This window comes from Lactuca saligna, chromosome 2 (assembly GCF_052625555.1).
Source record: "Lactuca saligna cultivar CGN05327 chromosome 2, ASM5262555v1, whole genome shotgun sequence".
Classification (NCBI taxonomy): Eukaryota; Viridiplantae; Streptophyta; class Magnoliopsida; order Asterales; family Asteraceae; genus Lactuca; species Lactuca saligna.
The window spans coordinates 56,842,280-56,856,570 of NC_136418.1; positions in this window are offsets into that span (position 1 = coordinate 56,842,280).

A 14,291-nucleotide genomic window follows, 5' to 3' on the forward strand; every position below is an offset into this window, starting at 1 on the left:
GTCGACATTTGAATCGTCTTCCCTTGAGAATCAATTTACATTATAAAGGTTTGGATATCAATTCTTCTTTATGCCTGGTGTGTAATTAACATACAAAAAATGAGAATCATTTGTTTTTTGGATGTCATTTGGCTGTCATATTTGGGTTTATAATATAGCTGTATAGTTATATTTCTAATAAAATACCTTATTTGTTGATTAATATTACAATTTATAGTAGGTTATGCTGCTTTATTATTGATAAAATCTTTGGTTTATTGTTAATAAAATATTTGATATTTGATCAGTATGGAGGCTTCAAATTCAGTTGAAGAGGCTGCAAATTCAATAGAAAAATGTTGCAATTTCAGTTGAAGAGGCTGTCAAATTCAGTTGAAGGGCATACAATTCTTAATCCTCAAGATCAAAAAATTCCTAAACATGGAATGAAGTTTTATTTAGAAGAAGACCTTTACAATTACTTTAAAGCATATGCATTCCAGAATGGATTTGGTATACGGAAATCTATATAGTACATGAACAAAAGATTATTGTGCTAAAACATACTATTCACTTGAATGTGCTAGAGAAGGGGTATATGTTCCTAAAACAAGCAGACCATATAAAAAGACCACGAAAACAAACTATAAAGCAAAAATTAGCATAATTGCATATGGTGATGGAAGATGTGTTATCTCTAGTGTTTTTCTTGAACATAGTCATGCTTTAAGTACCAAAAAAATCTCGTTTCTAACAATCACATAAGAAAATGGATTCATATGCTAAGAGAAGACTTGAATTGAATGATTATGCTGGAAAGTTTTCACTTGTTAGATGTTGAAGCCAAAGGGTATGATAATTTGCCTTTTGGCGAGACATATTGTAGATCTTACATCACAAAAGTAAGACAACTAAGACTTGGGCTTGGGGATGCCGAGGCACTTCGTAATTATTTTGTCTGTATGCAAAAAAGGAGTTCAAATTTTTTCTACGTGATTGATATGGATGATGAAGGTCGTATGCGAAGTGTATTTTGGGCAGACGCAAGGTCAAGGGCAGCTTACAAGTCATTCGGGGATGTTATTTCATTTGATAGCACATATTTGACTAACAAATATAATATGTCGTTTGTGCCTTTTGTTGGAGTAAATCACCATGGGCAATCTATCTTATTTGGATGTGGTTTGCTTTCACGAGAGGACACAAAAACATATGTATGGTTATTCAAGTCATGGTTAGAATGCATGCATGGATGGGCACCAAAAGCAATAATAACAGATCAATGTCGATCAATGCAAGGAGCTATGGCGCAAGGAGCTATGGCACAGGTATTCCCTGAATCTCATCATCGTCTTTGTCTTTGGCATATTATGGAAAAGATTCCTGAAGAGTTAAGTAGGTTGCCTCAATATAAAGTAATAAAGAAGACTCTAAAAACCCTTGTATATGAGTCTACGGACACTCAAGAGTTTGAAGATGGGTTGTGCAAGCTGGTTGAAAAGTACGCACTTGAAAAAAAAAATGAGTGGTTAAGTTCTTTATTTAACAATCGAATGCGTTGGGTGCCGATATATGTAAAAGAAAACTTTTGGGCAGGGATGTCTACTACGCAAAGAAGTGAAAGCATGAATGCTTTTTTTTGATGCGTATGTTAATTCTAAAACCTCATTACGACAATTTGTTGAGAAATATGACAATGCACTGAAAAGCAAGATTGAAAAAGAAAATAAGGCTGATTTTGAGTCTCTCAATTGTTCATATAAATTAGTAACTGTGTTTTATTTTTAGAGACAGTTTCAGGAAGCATACACAAATGCAATATTTAAGTTGTTTCAAGATAAGTTACGAGGTATGTTGTTTTGCAATTCTTCATTGGTCAAAATGGATGGTGCACGCTATGTATTTCATGTCACATATATTGTGGAAGGGAAACATGGAGATTCTAAAAAAGAGTTGTTTATACCGTTAGTTATGATGAGACTGAATGTGATATACAATGTTCTTGTCATTTGTTTGAGTTTCGAGGAATTATTTGTAGGCATGTAGTGAAAATATTGATTGAGAAGGATGTTAAAGAAATCCATCCACGGTATATTTTGTCTCGGTGGAGGAAAGATGTAAAGCATGGACACTACTTAGTGATAAATTGTTATGAAGATTTGATGAGTGGTGAAAATGCTAAACAATTTGATCACTTTTGTTCCAAGTTTTACGAGGTTGCGCATATTGCTAATTCCCGTGAAAAGTATGAATACTTGCTAAGTTGTGTAAATATGGCTAAAGAAAAGTTAAATGATAATTCAATTTGGGGTTGTAGTAGTAACCTCAATTTGGTAGTTGAAGATGTTCATGTTTCAGACTCGACTACGATGTTGTTACCACCCTTGCAAGTGCGTAGTAAAGGTTGTCCACCATCAAAGAGAAAGGAATCTAGAGTAGAACAAGTTATGAAGAAGAAAACAAAGAAAAATATAATATTTTATCTATTTAGATTTTTTATTTTTTTAATTTGGTTAATGTAGTTTATAATAACCGAGTTTTTTAGGTACGTGAAAAAATGAACAACATACAACAAGATAAAACGGATTCAAGTTGTGAGCATGGAGAAAATTCCTATAATAACGAGCCGAACTACCAGTTTGAATGATAAAGACAGAGGAGTAGGTGGAAATAGTATAAATAGGTTTTTTTAAAAAAGATTAATTTTTAGTTTCATTTATTTTGCGTTTAATGATTTTGAAAGAACCGAATGACATTGTGATGGTGTGATGAATTACACTTCTTGCTTTCTAAATAAAGGGTACATTGGTTATTTATTGAATAATTATGATTTTATTTTATTTAGGATCAAAATATGTTACAAGAAGATGAGTAGAGGGACAGATTGCAAAAAAAAAAAAAAAACAAAACAAAAAAAAACAAAAAAACAAAAAGTAAGTGTTGAAACATAAATTAAACAGCATTGGTACGCAGTCTTTTCGGGCCTATATCTGATTCAATATGTAACCAAAAGATGTGTTTGTATAGTCTAAAATGAAATAAAAACTCTAAACTACATGCTGGAAAAAAAATTAAGTAAATCTGACTTCAGTTGACTGAGTTATGCGCATTCTAACTCAAGGGCATTTTTGTCCAGATTTACAAAATGGAAGGTTTGTACATTTTTTTCCAAGTTTACAAAGAACAAATTCAAGGGAATTTGTGTCCTAAATAAGAAATGAAACTAATGGACATTTGATTCCAGATGCAAAAATACAACTTATGTAAAGTGTTTACAAAAGTAAACTACATTGCTATATTAAACCAATCTCGTATAAGTACATTGTAAAAGATCAAACAATCTCAATAATGATTATCACAAGGTCCAGAAGATAAGAATATAATGTTTTCCATATAACTACATATCATAACAAACTTAATCCGAATTGACCATTTTACCCATTTCTTCTTATGAATTGATTTCCAACTTATCATCTTCGTGTAAACTCCCTATCATCCAGATCAACAGACCAAAACCATAAGTAAAACCACCAGTAGCCTCAAATATATCCAAGAAGGACCAAACAAAATATCCCTTTATGTTTGATCCATTCCGAATGAAGTTTGGAAAAAATCGGAATTCGGGTTCCTGCATTCTTTTTTCTACTTGTTTCTTGGTGTGTTTTTGTCCTGGTTCTCTTCTTTGAAGTCTTTGTTGTTGGTTAGGAGTTATGTTTTTGATTCTCCTGTTTGTTGTTGTACTGTTTATTGTTCAGCACTTGACTGCACCTGACTGAGATAATAAACAAGCGCATGTGGAATGGGGCAATGGGGCAAGAAGATGTGATGATTGTTGACAAAGATTAACTTCAAGCTAGCACCAAACCAAGGGGGAGATTGAAGGGTCTAATTAATGGTTTGTGTCAATATGCAATTTTGGTAGTCTGTATAGCAGTTTACGACCAGACTGTGAGTTTACGGTCGTAATCCTGTTTACGGCAGTAAACCCAAGGCCGGCCCAGGCCCACTATAAATAGAGGCTAGCTAGGTCATTTTATGGTTGTTGATGCCACAAAGTTTTCGGCTGCTATTCCACAAGTTGTACCAGACGTTTTTGCTAATAGAAGCGTGTGCAAGCTTGTTTAGATTTCTGTTTCTACTTCATTCTTGTTATTATTAATTGTCTTGATTGTTTTATCAATGGTAAGATCCGTTTCAGGACCTTACAATTGGTATCAAAGCAAGACCAGTGTTAAAGCATCCTACAATTGAGTTTTTGACCATATTCTTCATTGTTTACGACTGAAGTTGGTGACTGTTGCGAAAGGGTTCAAGCTTAATTCAAAATTCGTGTTTTTCTCGAATTTCTGGGAGATTACAGCCAGAGCTTACGGTTGTAAACACAGCTTACGGCCGCAAACTCGGTTTATTTATAGGATCGTAAACTTAGTTCTTAGACTGTGAATAAAGCATCTTCAACAACCGGAAACTTAGACTCATTGACCATATACATAAACCGCAAACTATTTACGACCGTAAATAGAGTTTACTGTCGTAAACAGGCCTTTGACCATGAACACTTGTTTGACCGAAAACTCAAATTCTTTTTAAATTAATAACTTAATTTCTACTTAAATTAATATTAAATGGATTCACAAAGTCAAACACATCACCATGAGCTGGACTCTGTAATGGGCACAACCACTCGAATTCGAAGACTACTGTCTGCTGAAGGTTTTCTTGAATGGAAATACAGGATTGAGAAGTATATCAAAATGAAGGACTTCAAAATTTGGAGAAGCATCATCAAAAATTATGTCAGAATAACCAACACTGTTGCAGGGCAAGTGGTTGACAAAGCGGTTGAAAATTACATTGATGAAGACTTTGAAAAGGTTGAGGAGCAGGAACGGGCTTTGGCCACTTTGACCATGGCCCTGTCTCCGGATATAGCCCAAGGTTTTAGGGAGTACAATTCTGCTAAGGCTTTGTGGGAAGCCCTAATCGAGGTATATAAAGGGAATGAAGACACGAAGGAGAGTTGCCAAGATATGCTGCGACAACGATTTAACATGTTCAACTACATTCCTGGAGAAACTCAGGAGGCACAACTGCAGCGATTCACAACTCTTACCACTGAGATAACTGTAGCCGGGATCTTTTTCACAAAGTTTGAAATAAACAAAAAGCTACTGAATGCTCTCCCAAAGTCATGGGACATGAATGTGGCTGTTATTAAGAAAACCAAGGATCTAATTCGGCTCACTCTTGCTAAAATGATGGCGGTCATCAAGGCATGTGATATTGATGACAAACAGCGGGAGATAAATCATGTGAATTCATACTCAGCTGCAAACCTTGGGATCTCATCTAATAATGCTCTTTCATCTCTCACCTTTCCTTCTGCAGGTCAACCCTTTGCTGCTCAGCAAGCTCAGATTCAGTCCTTTTCCACCCCATCAGCTACTTCACTTCCTACTGCATCAGCCATGCCATTCTCTCAGAACCAGTCATTCATTGCTACTCAAGCTGCTTCTCCTTCTAATGTGGCTTCCTCCTCAAACGGCAAGTAGGGTGATGAAAATCTTGCTCTTGCTACAGGGATCGTTAACTGCTACAATGCTCTTGTAGCTGGAGATCTTCCGCCCCAATTGTCATTTGCTGATCTCGATCAAATTCATCCTGAAGACGTAGAAGAAATGGATATTACGTGGCAAATTACCATGGCAGTTTTCAGGGCAAAGTAGTTTGCAAAGAAGACCGGGAATAACAACTGGGGAATGAGTGCTGATAAAAAGGTAGGGTTTAGCAAGGGAAAGTTTCGTTGTTTCAACTGCCACGAGCCAGGTCATTTTGCTCGTCAGTGCCCGAAGCTGGACAGAAGATTAAACAATGACCGGACAATGGTTGTAGTAAGAAACAATCGGAGCAGTGCTCAAGTCAACAGTGAGAAAGCTATGGTTGCGCAATCATTTGACTGGGAGGATCAGATGCATGCCCTGAATATATCAAGACCTGAAAATGCTCATTTGGCTCAGATTGGTGATGATGTTTCCGCAGAGAGTGTTGCATCTGAAGATCACACTGATGGTCTCTTCTTCTCCTGAACCAAAGAAAACCGAGGTAAGTCTGCCTTCATGCTCTCAAGCTTGTATTGATTATGTTAAAATTCTTCATGAGGAAATTGAAACACTACGTAGAGAAGTAGAGGACCTTAGATATGAGGGTTATCAACTTAGAAAATGACAAAAACCCCTTAAGGCCCAGTTAGAAACTAAAATAAAGGACTTTAGAAGACTTCAGGAAGACTATAGTAATAAATGTGAAAATTATGACTAAATAAAGAGACAAAACGTTGAGTTAGTTACTGAACTTGAAACATTAAAGAGCAAATTTGAAACTGCTGATTTTGATTTTAGAAAATTTGATGTATCAAGTGAGGTAGTTGCCAACATGATAGACCACTGCATGCAATTTAAAGATAATCAGTCAAAGGGTCTAGGGTATAATAAAGTGCCTCCTCCTTTCAATCATTCATATCAGTTTCAACCTTTTTCCAAGGAGGAGATTGCCAATGAACCATCCATGGTTTATGGCAAGCCATCTGGTTTTGTTTCGGGAGAATTTATTAATGTTGAAAGTACTAACATTTCTACTTCTCCTGCAGATTAATCCTTAAATCAGTCAAAGCATGAAGTTGAAGGATCTGTTTCTGAAAATAAAACTGAGTCTGAACCTAAAGTTTTAGTTTTAAATAAAGACTTTAATTTTTCTGATGTTGCAAGTGACAATGTTTTTGGTGATGTTGCTGCACCTTCTGATACTGATTTGAATGGTTTTAAAGTGTTTGATGATGTGGTTGACAATTCTAATGTTTGTGATGATACTAATGAAAAACCACCAGTCTCACAAGTTTCTCCATCTGATACACCCTCACTTGTCTCACAACCTAATTATTGTTCATGTTCTTGTAAGAAAAGCAAGGGTGTTGGTATGGAAAACAAATCTGAAAAATGCAGTACAGGTTTTAACAATAACAAACAGATATGTTTCAATTATGGTATTGATGGTCATATAGCTAGGAATTATCCTAATAGAATGTTTATACATTTTCAGTCACCAAGAGGAGAGAACGAATTCAGAGGAAGGTCTTTAACTAGAAAGTCCTATAGAACTCGTTCTCGGAATGATGATTGGAAGGATGATCGTTGTAGAAAACTATGACAACCCAAAATTTTCATTTGTACAAACTCTACAGTCCAATACTTCAATTAAAAGTTAAATACTTTTCTGCTAAATTTTAGCCGGTTTAAAGTCTGTTTGAGTATTTTTATTAATTATTCTTGAAACGAACGGATAAAAGGAAGTGATTTCTAGAATATCGAGATAGCAAAGGAACAATCAACACCTTGGATTGGTCTTCACGGCCAAACAAGGGGGGTTTGGGCCGTGAACTCTCATTTGGCCGCAAACCCATGCCTTGGGCATGAGTTTACTCCCCATTTCTTTCATTTCCTAACTTCCACACTCAAGAACAATAGTCATTCTCTCTCAAGTAGCATCCCGTTCTTCACCCGATCTCCCGAAAACGTAAGTGTGTCTTAACTTGATTTGTTGTTATAACCTAACATCTAGTTGTTATACATCATTTCATCCATTCATTATTGATTTTCACTTAGATCTTCAAGTGTTCTTCAAAACACCAAGAACACACACTAGTGTTCTTGGACCTTCAACACCCAATCAAGCTTCTATCTTGTAAGTACACTTGCCCTAGCTTCTTGTGTGATTAGAATGAACTTGTTTACACTTATAAAACATCAAGAAACAAATGATCAATGGACTTTACGGCAAAGGGATGTTCTTGGGCTGTAAACTCTTCTAAATGGGGTTAAATGAACCCTAGTCCCTTCTTAAGCCTTGGTTGCTAGCCTTGATCCTTTCTTGAAGTGTTTAGGACCTTAAACAACAAAGAAACCATGTCCCCATAAGATTTTACGGCCATAAACACATAAGGAGATGGTCCTTAGGCCGTAAACTCTACAAAGTGGTGATATTGTGCCCCTAATGCTTCCTAAGGCTTGGACTTGATCAAATGATGCTCAATCTTGACTTATAAGACCTCAAAACACCAAATGGCACTTAGTACCATGAGTTTACGGCCATAAACTCATGGGGAAATGACCATGGGCCGTAAACTCCATAAGGAGTGGTCCTTGGGCCATAAACTCCAATGTCATGCCATACAAAACTTTAGATGCAACCCTTTGGTACCTATAACACTTGAATCAAAGTGTTTCCATGTCCTAGGGTGTTTTAACTTGATTAATTAGTTGTTAAATGACTAATTAGATACACATATGTTTTATTATATGTTAACTAGGATCATTGTGCGTGTCCAAGTCCTCACTTGACACTTAGCATCCTTTACCGATCCTACTATCGCATCACTCATTTCAGGTGAGTTCATACCCCTTAAACAACCTTTTAAATGCTTTTACATGCTTTTAAATGCTTTTATGGTGGGGGGAATACAAGTTGAATATCATAGTTATTATATCAATCACATGTGATTAATAACTATCAAACAGATGGATTTACTATACTTTCAAACCGTTTTATCAAACAAAATACTTTTAAATCGTTTTATAAACCAACATCAAGTCATGATTATTTATTGTTTCAAGCCTTTTAAATGTATTACAAAAACCTCTTTTCCACTTATGTATTCTTAAATACCGTATCTATACATTTATGTAGTAAGTATATACATATAAGTATTTGATAAGATGGTTGCGACTTCAGCTCCAACACCTTGTATAGCAAAGGTGTATAAACATACATGGACACTTCAAACTACATTACTAGCAAACTATAATAGGTATAGTTTGGGAAATACTACTTACTATTCCTAGTACAAATGGATCATTCAATAGTCAGTTCATTCATGAGTCTATACAAATGTATTACATACTATATGAAGAGATACTATTACATACTATATGAAGAGATACGATTACATACTATATGATGAGATACTATTACATATTATATGAGTAGATACTATTATATACGTACGGGACTAACCATTCTACACCCAGCTGTTAGGTACAGAGGGAAAATGCACATCAACGAATGTCTACGGTTAATATTATTCGGCAATTACTAGGCCGTGTTTATCCTAGTACCAAAGGATAATACTTAAATGATTATATAATGTTCCCTTTAACTTTATTTTTGTGACACATTCACATAAACGATGAGGTAGACTATATTATGATAATAATAGTTACATGGGGAAAACCGTCATTTTTACAATGATACATATTTTCAAAACAGTCGGGTCTTGGTAGAAGATTAAATTTTATACTAGTAGGAAATATAGGCTTTCCTAGGGTTTTCACACCTATACGAACTGTTTCATCAAACATTTATAAGTCTTTCCTTACAGTTTTACAAATCAAAGACATTAAAATACTTATGAATTCACCAGCTTAAATACTGATCTATGATTTCAAAATAACTTGTATTCTCAGGTCATCAGTAGACAGGTACCGGTGACAAGTTTTTGAGAAGACGAAGCACAGACAAGACTCGTCTTTTATTTTGATCATTCATTTTGGTGTCTATTACATTACAAAGAACACACATGTATTAAAATTATATATTTAATGCAATGGATGATGTTTGTTTACTTGTTTACTATTACTGTGTTGTGATACTATACATGACGTCCTCTGCCCCAGAATGTTTCCGCCGTTCTTGGTTTTGGGGTGTGAAAAAAAACTGGAAGTTTTTAAAATTAATAAAAGGGTTTTTCATAACAAAGTCCCAAACAGTTTTCCAAAACCAAACATGGCTCAGCCAAGATTGGTTTCGTCAAGGAGTAGCTATGGGTCTTCAACCAATTCTGGTAGAAAACCCAGATGCTCAAAGCAAACTAATAAAAATCATGTTTCAAAACCATCGGTGATTGTTAGAAAACCTAATTATCAATGGCTACCCAAAATAAGTTCCAATCCATCATTTGTATCCTCTGAAAAATTAGTAAATAATGATACATCTAAAAAGGCAACGGGATAACCTAGGAAAGTAATGACCTGGGTTCCCAAATCTAAATGAACCCGCACATTTTGCAGGGACAGTTGCGGGGGAATGTCGTCAGACCTTGGTTCGTCGACAACAGTTGCTCCCTGCATATGACAGAAGATATCTGCCAACTGAACAGCATTCAATCTTTTAATGGGGGATACGTTTTCTTTGCGGGTGGAGAAGGTAGAAAGATCACTCAGAGAGGAACCGTCACAAATGGGGTGTTAAGTTTCGAGAATGTCAACTTTGCTCCAGAATTAAAACATAGCTTGTTGAGTGTGTCTCAGATATGCGACAAAGGCTAGTCTACACATTTCACTGATAAGGAATGCATGATTCTCAAGCCATGACTTGTCATCCCAGAAGAGTGGATTCTTGTAAAATCTAAAAGGGATGGGAATGCTAACATCATTGATATGAATAGCAATCTTCCAGAACAAGTTACGTGCCTCATTTCAAAGTTCTCATAACAAAATGCAATGATGTGGCACCAAAGACTCGGTCATGCTAACGCCAAGAACTTGAATCGTCTTGCGAAGAATGAGATGGTCCGTGGTTTGCCTGTCAAAGACTTTATAACTTTTGAAAAGTGTGTGTCATGTGCCCAGGGTAAGCATCACAGAAAACCACACCTGCCAAAACAGGTTAACTCAATCAGTCAGGTGCTTCAATTGCTACATATAGATATGTTTGAACCAGTCAACGTTCTCAGTATTAACAGAAATTCATATTGTCTGGTTGTGATTGATGATTTCTCTCATTTTATGTGGGTTTTCTTTCTATCCAACAAAGCTGGAGTTGCTGATCTAATTAAGAAATTCATTGTGTTGATTGAGAACCAAACTAACAACCGGGTGAAGGTGCTTCGTACCGACAACGGAACAGAGTTCAAGAATTCTATTCTAGATCATTTTTGCATAGAAAAGGGTATTATGCGTCAATACAGCTCCGCTCACACTCCTCAACAAAATGGTGTTGCTGAGAGGAGAAATAGAACTTTAAAAGATGCTGCAAGGACGATGCTGTGTGACTCCAAGCTACCAGTTTTCTTTTGGGCCGAGGCAATTAACACTGCTTGCTACGTTCAGAATCGCATGTTGATCAACAAATCTCATATGAAGACCCTGTATGAGATTCTATATGGTCATAAGCCCTCAGTCAGTTATTTTCGTGTATTTGGTTGCCCTTGCACCCTTCTTCACCTAGAGACCAACCCGAAGTTTAATGCCAAAGCCGATGATTCTTACTTCATAGGGTATGTTGCGCGCATCGCATATAGGGTCTACAATAAGAAGACAAAGCAGGTTGTGGAATCTAATGACGTGCGCTGGTTGGAGGAGAATGAAACAAATACTCGAGTGGGTCCGGATTGGTTGTTTGATTACACATCGCTTTTCAAGTCCATAAATGTGTCTTCGGGTAGCTCATCTGGATCTATCTCTAGTTCGAAGAATGTTTCTAAAGACGAAGACGAAGAAGTTGTATACAGACCACCAACGGTATCCTCTTCACCACCTGAGGGGGAGTCCTCTACTTCGCCTGAGGGGGGTCATCTTTACAACCTGATAGTCCAAAATCCCCAGTTCAAAATGATACTCCTGATGCTGAAACTACACCACTTACTCCTGTAGAAAGAGAGTTCATGTCTAAAGATGTTTCCGCTATCACTTCAACCTTTATGGAACTACTCTTTCCTGAAAACATTTCTAATGAGTTTGTAGCAGAGTCGTCTGGTGCGACACACTCAACAAATGAAGGAGGTGTCAATATTCACAATCTTCCTGTCTCGCTAAATAATATCAGCCAAGAGATACCCTCAAGGATTCAACGCGATAATCCGATCGAGAACATCATTGGTCAGCTGGGCGAAGGCGTTAAAAACCAGAAGCCAGAGTGGAGATGTCAATACCTGTCTTTACTCTTGCTTTATCTCTCAAATAGAGCCCAAGAATGTTGAAATGGCTCTGAATGAGCCCAGCTGGGTAGATGCTATGCATGAAGAGTTACATCAGTTTGAAAAACTCGGGGTTTGGAAGTTGGTTGAGTTGCCAAAGGGAAAAAAAGTCTCTTGACACACGATGGGTCTATCGAAACAAGCAGGATGATTCAGGGGTTATAGTGTGAAATAAAGCTCGATTGGTGGTTCGCGGGTTTCGACAAGTCGAGGGTCTTGATTACACTGAGGTTTATGCTCCAGTAGCTCGCTTGGAGGCTATTTGTATCTTCTTTGCATATGCCTCTTACATGAACTTCACTGTTTACCAAATGGACATCAAGACAGCCTTCTTGTATGGCAAGGTGAAGGAAGAAATCTATGTTGATCAGCCCCCTGGGTTCGTTGACTCAAAGTTTCCTAATCATGTCTACAAGTTGGACAAGGCATTGTATGGGTTACATCAAGCTCCTCGAGCATGGTATGCGACTCTTACAAAGCACTTACTCGAGCATGGATACTCTCGTGGCACTATCGATCAAACTTTGTTTATCAAGCATGTCGGTAATGATCAGATTATGGTTCAAATCTACGTTGACGACATTATTTTTGGGTCGACCAGTCCACAACTTTGCAAGGAATTCGAAGGTGTTATGAAAAAGCGGTTCGAGATGAGTTCGTTGGGGGAAATGACCATGTTTCTGGGGCTTCAGGTCAAACAAAATTCAACCGGAATCCTGCTACATCAAGCCAAGTATGTGGAGGATATTATTGAGAAGTTCGGGTTTCACGACGCTAAATCTACATCGACGCCAATGGCTGAAAGACCTCTTCTGACTCCAGATACTGATGGCGATTCCGTAGATCAGACTCTCTACAGATCAATGATCGGGTCGTTGATGTATCTTACTGCCAGCCGTCCAGACATCATGTTTGCAGTTTGTCAATGCGCACGTTATCAGGCTAATCCTAAACTTTCACATCTTATTGTTGTCAAAAGAATTTTTCGGTATATAAAAGGTAGCCCAAAGTTGGGTCTTTGGTATCCGAAGAATTATGAATTTGATTTATATGCTTTTGCTGACAGTAATTATGGAGGCTATGAGCTTGATAGGAAATCTACTTCAGGAGGGTGTCAATATCTTGGTGACAGGCTAGTGTCGTGGCAGTGCAAGAAACAACACATTTTCTCAACCTCAACAGCGGAGGCGGAATATGTTGCTGTATCTGCATGTTGCTCTCAAGTTATCTAGGATCCAACATCAGCTGTTGGACTATGGTTTGAATTACTTAGAAACCCCCATTTACTGTGATAATGAGGCCGCAATTCATATTACCAAAAATCCTATCCAACATTCTAAAACCAAGCACATCGATATTAAAATTCATTTCATCAGAGATTGTTATGAACATTCACTCATCCGGCTGGAACAGGTTCCCACTACTAATAATGTGGCGGAACTATTCACTAAGCCTTTTAACAAAGCTCGATTCGATGTGCTTATGGGATTTTTAAAAATGATTCTTTTTGAGGATTAAGTTTTTCTGTTTTATTTTTTTAACTTTTTCTTTATTTTTATTAATTTTTAATTTATTTTCTGTTTTTATAGGTAGGTTAGTTTAATTTTGCGCATCTTATTTCATTTTTATTTTCATTCTCACCCATGCACAAATTTAGGGGGAGAAATAATCAAAAATCCAAAAACAATAAAAAAATTCAAAAATCCAAAAACAATTAAAAATTCAAAAATCCAAAAACAAAAAAAATTCAGAAAATTAAAAATGTTGCTAACAGTCTTGTTTGTAGGTGTTGTGACGGAAAATGATATTATCAAGTGATAACGGGCAATCTGAATCTGCGTAACGTACCAAAATTGAATTATCTACGCTCTATGCTTGATGCGCTGGTAGGCACGAAAGATTTTAAATGGACTTGACTAGGAAGAGTTGAACTTAAGGAATTCAAGGACATGACAAACATTGAACTAGTTAGATCCCTTTAGCCTGAAAATACGATGCTCGGATAGGTTGAGCAGGGAGATATACATGAGATCTACCGGTCACATTAAAAGAACCCGTATCTAGAACTATGGATTAACTTTTCCTCGATGTGCGGATTCTGTCCTTAATTCCAGTTTTGATGAGGTGACTGGGGAATTCCGATAAACTAGGTATGTAGAAGGTTATTTTCTTGCTTTCTGTCTGTTAGTCATATGTTGCCTCCTCTGCATGATCGAGAGATCCAACCTGGACTGTAACATATGCAATTCTATCTCTCTACATCTTCTCTCTATGTAATTCTTTCTAT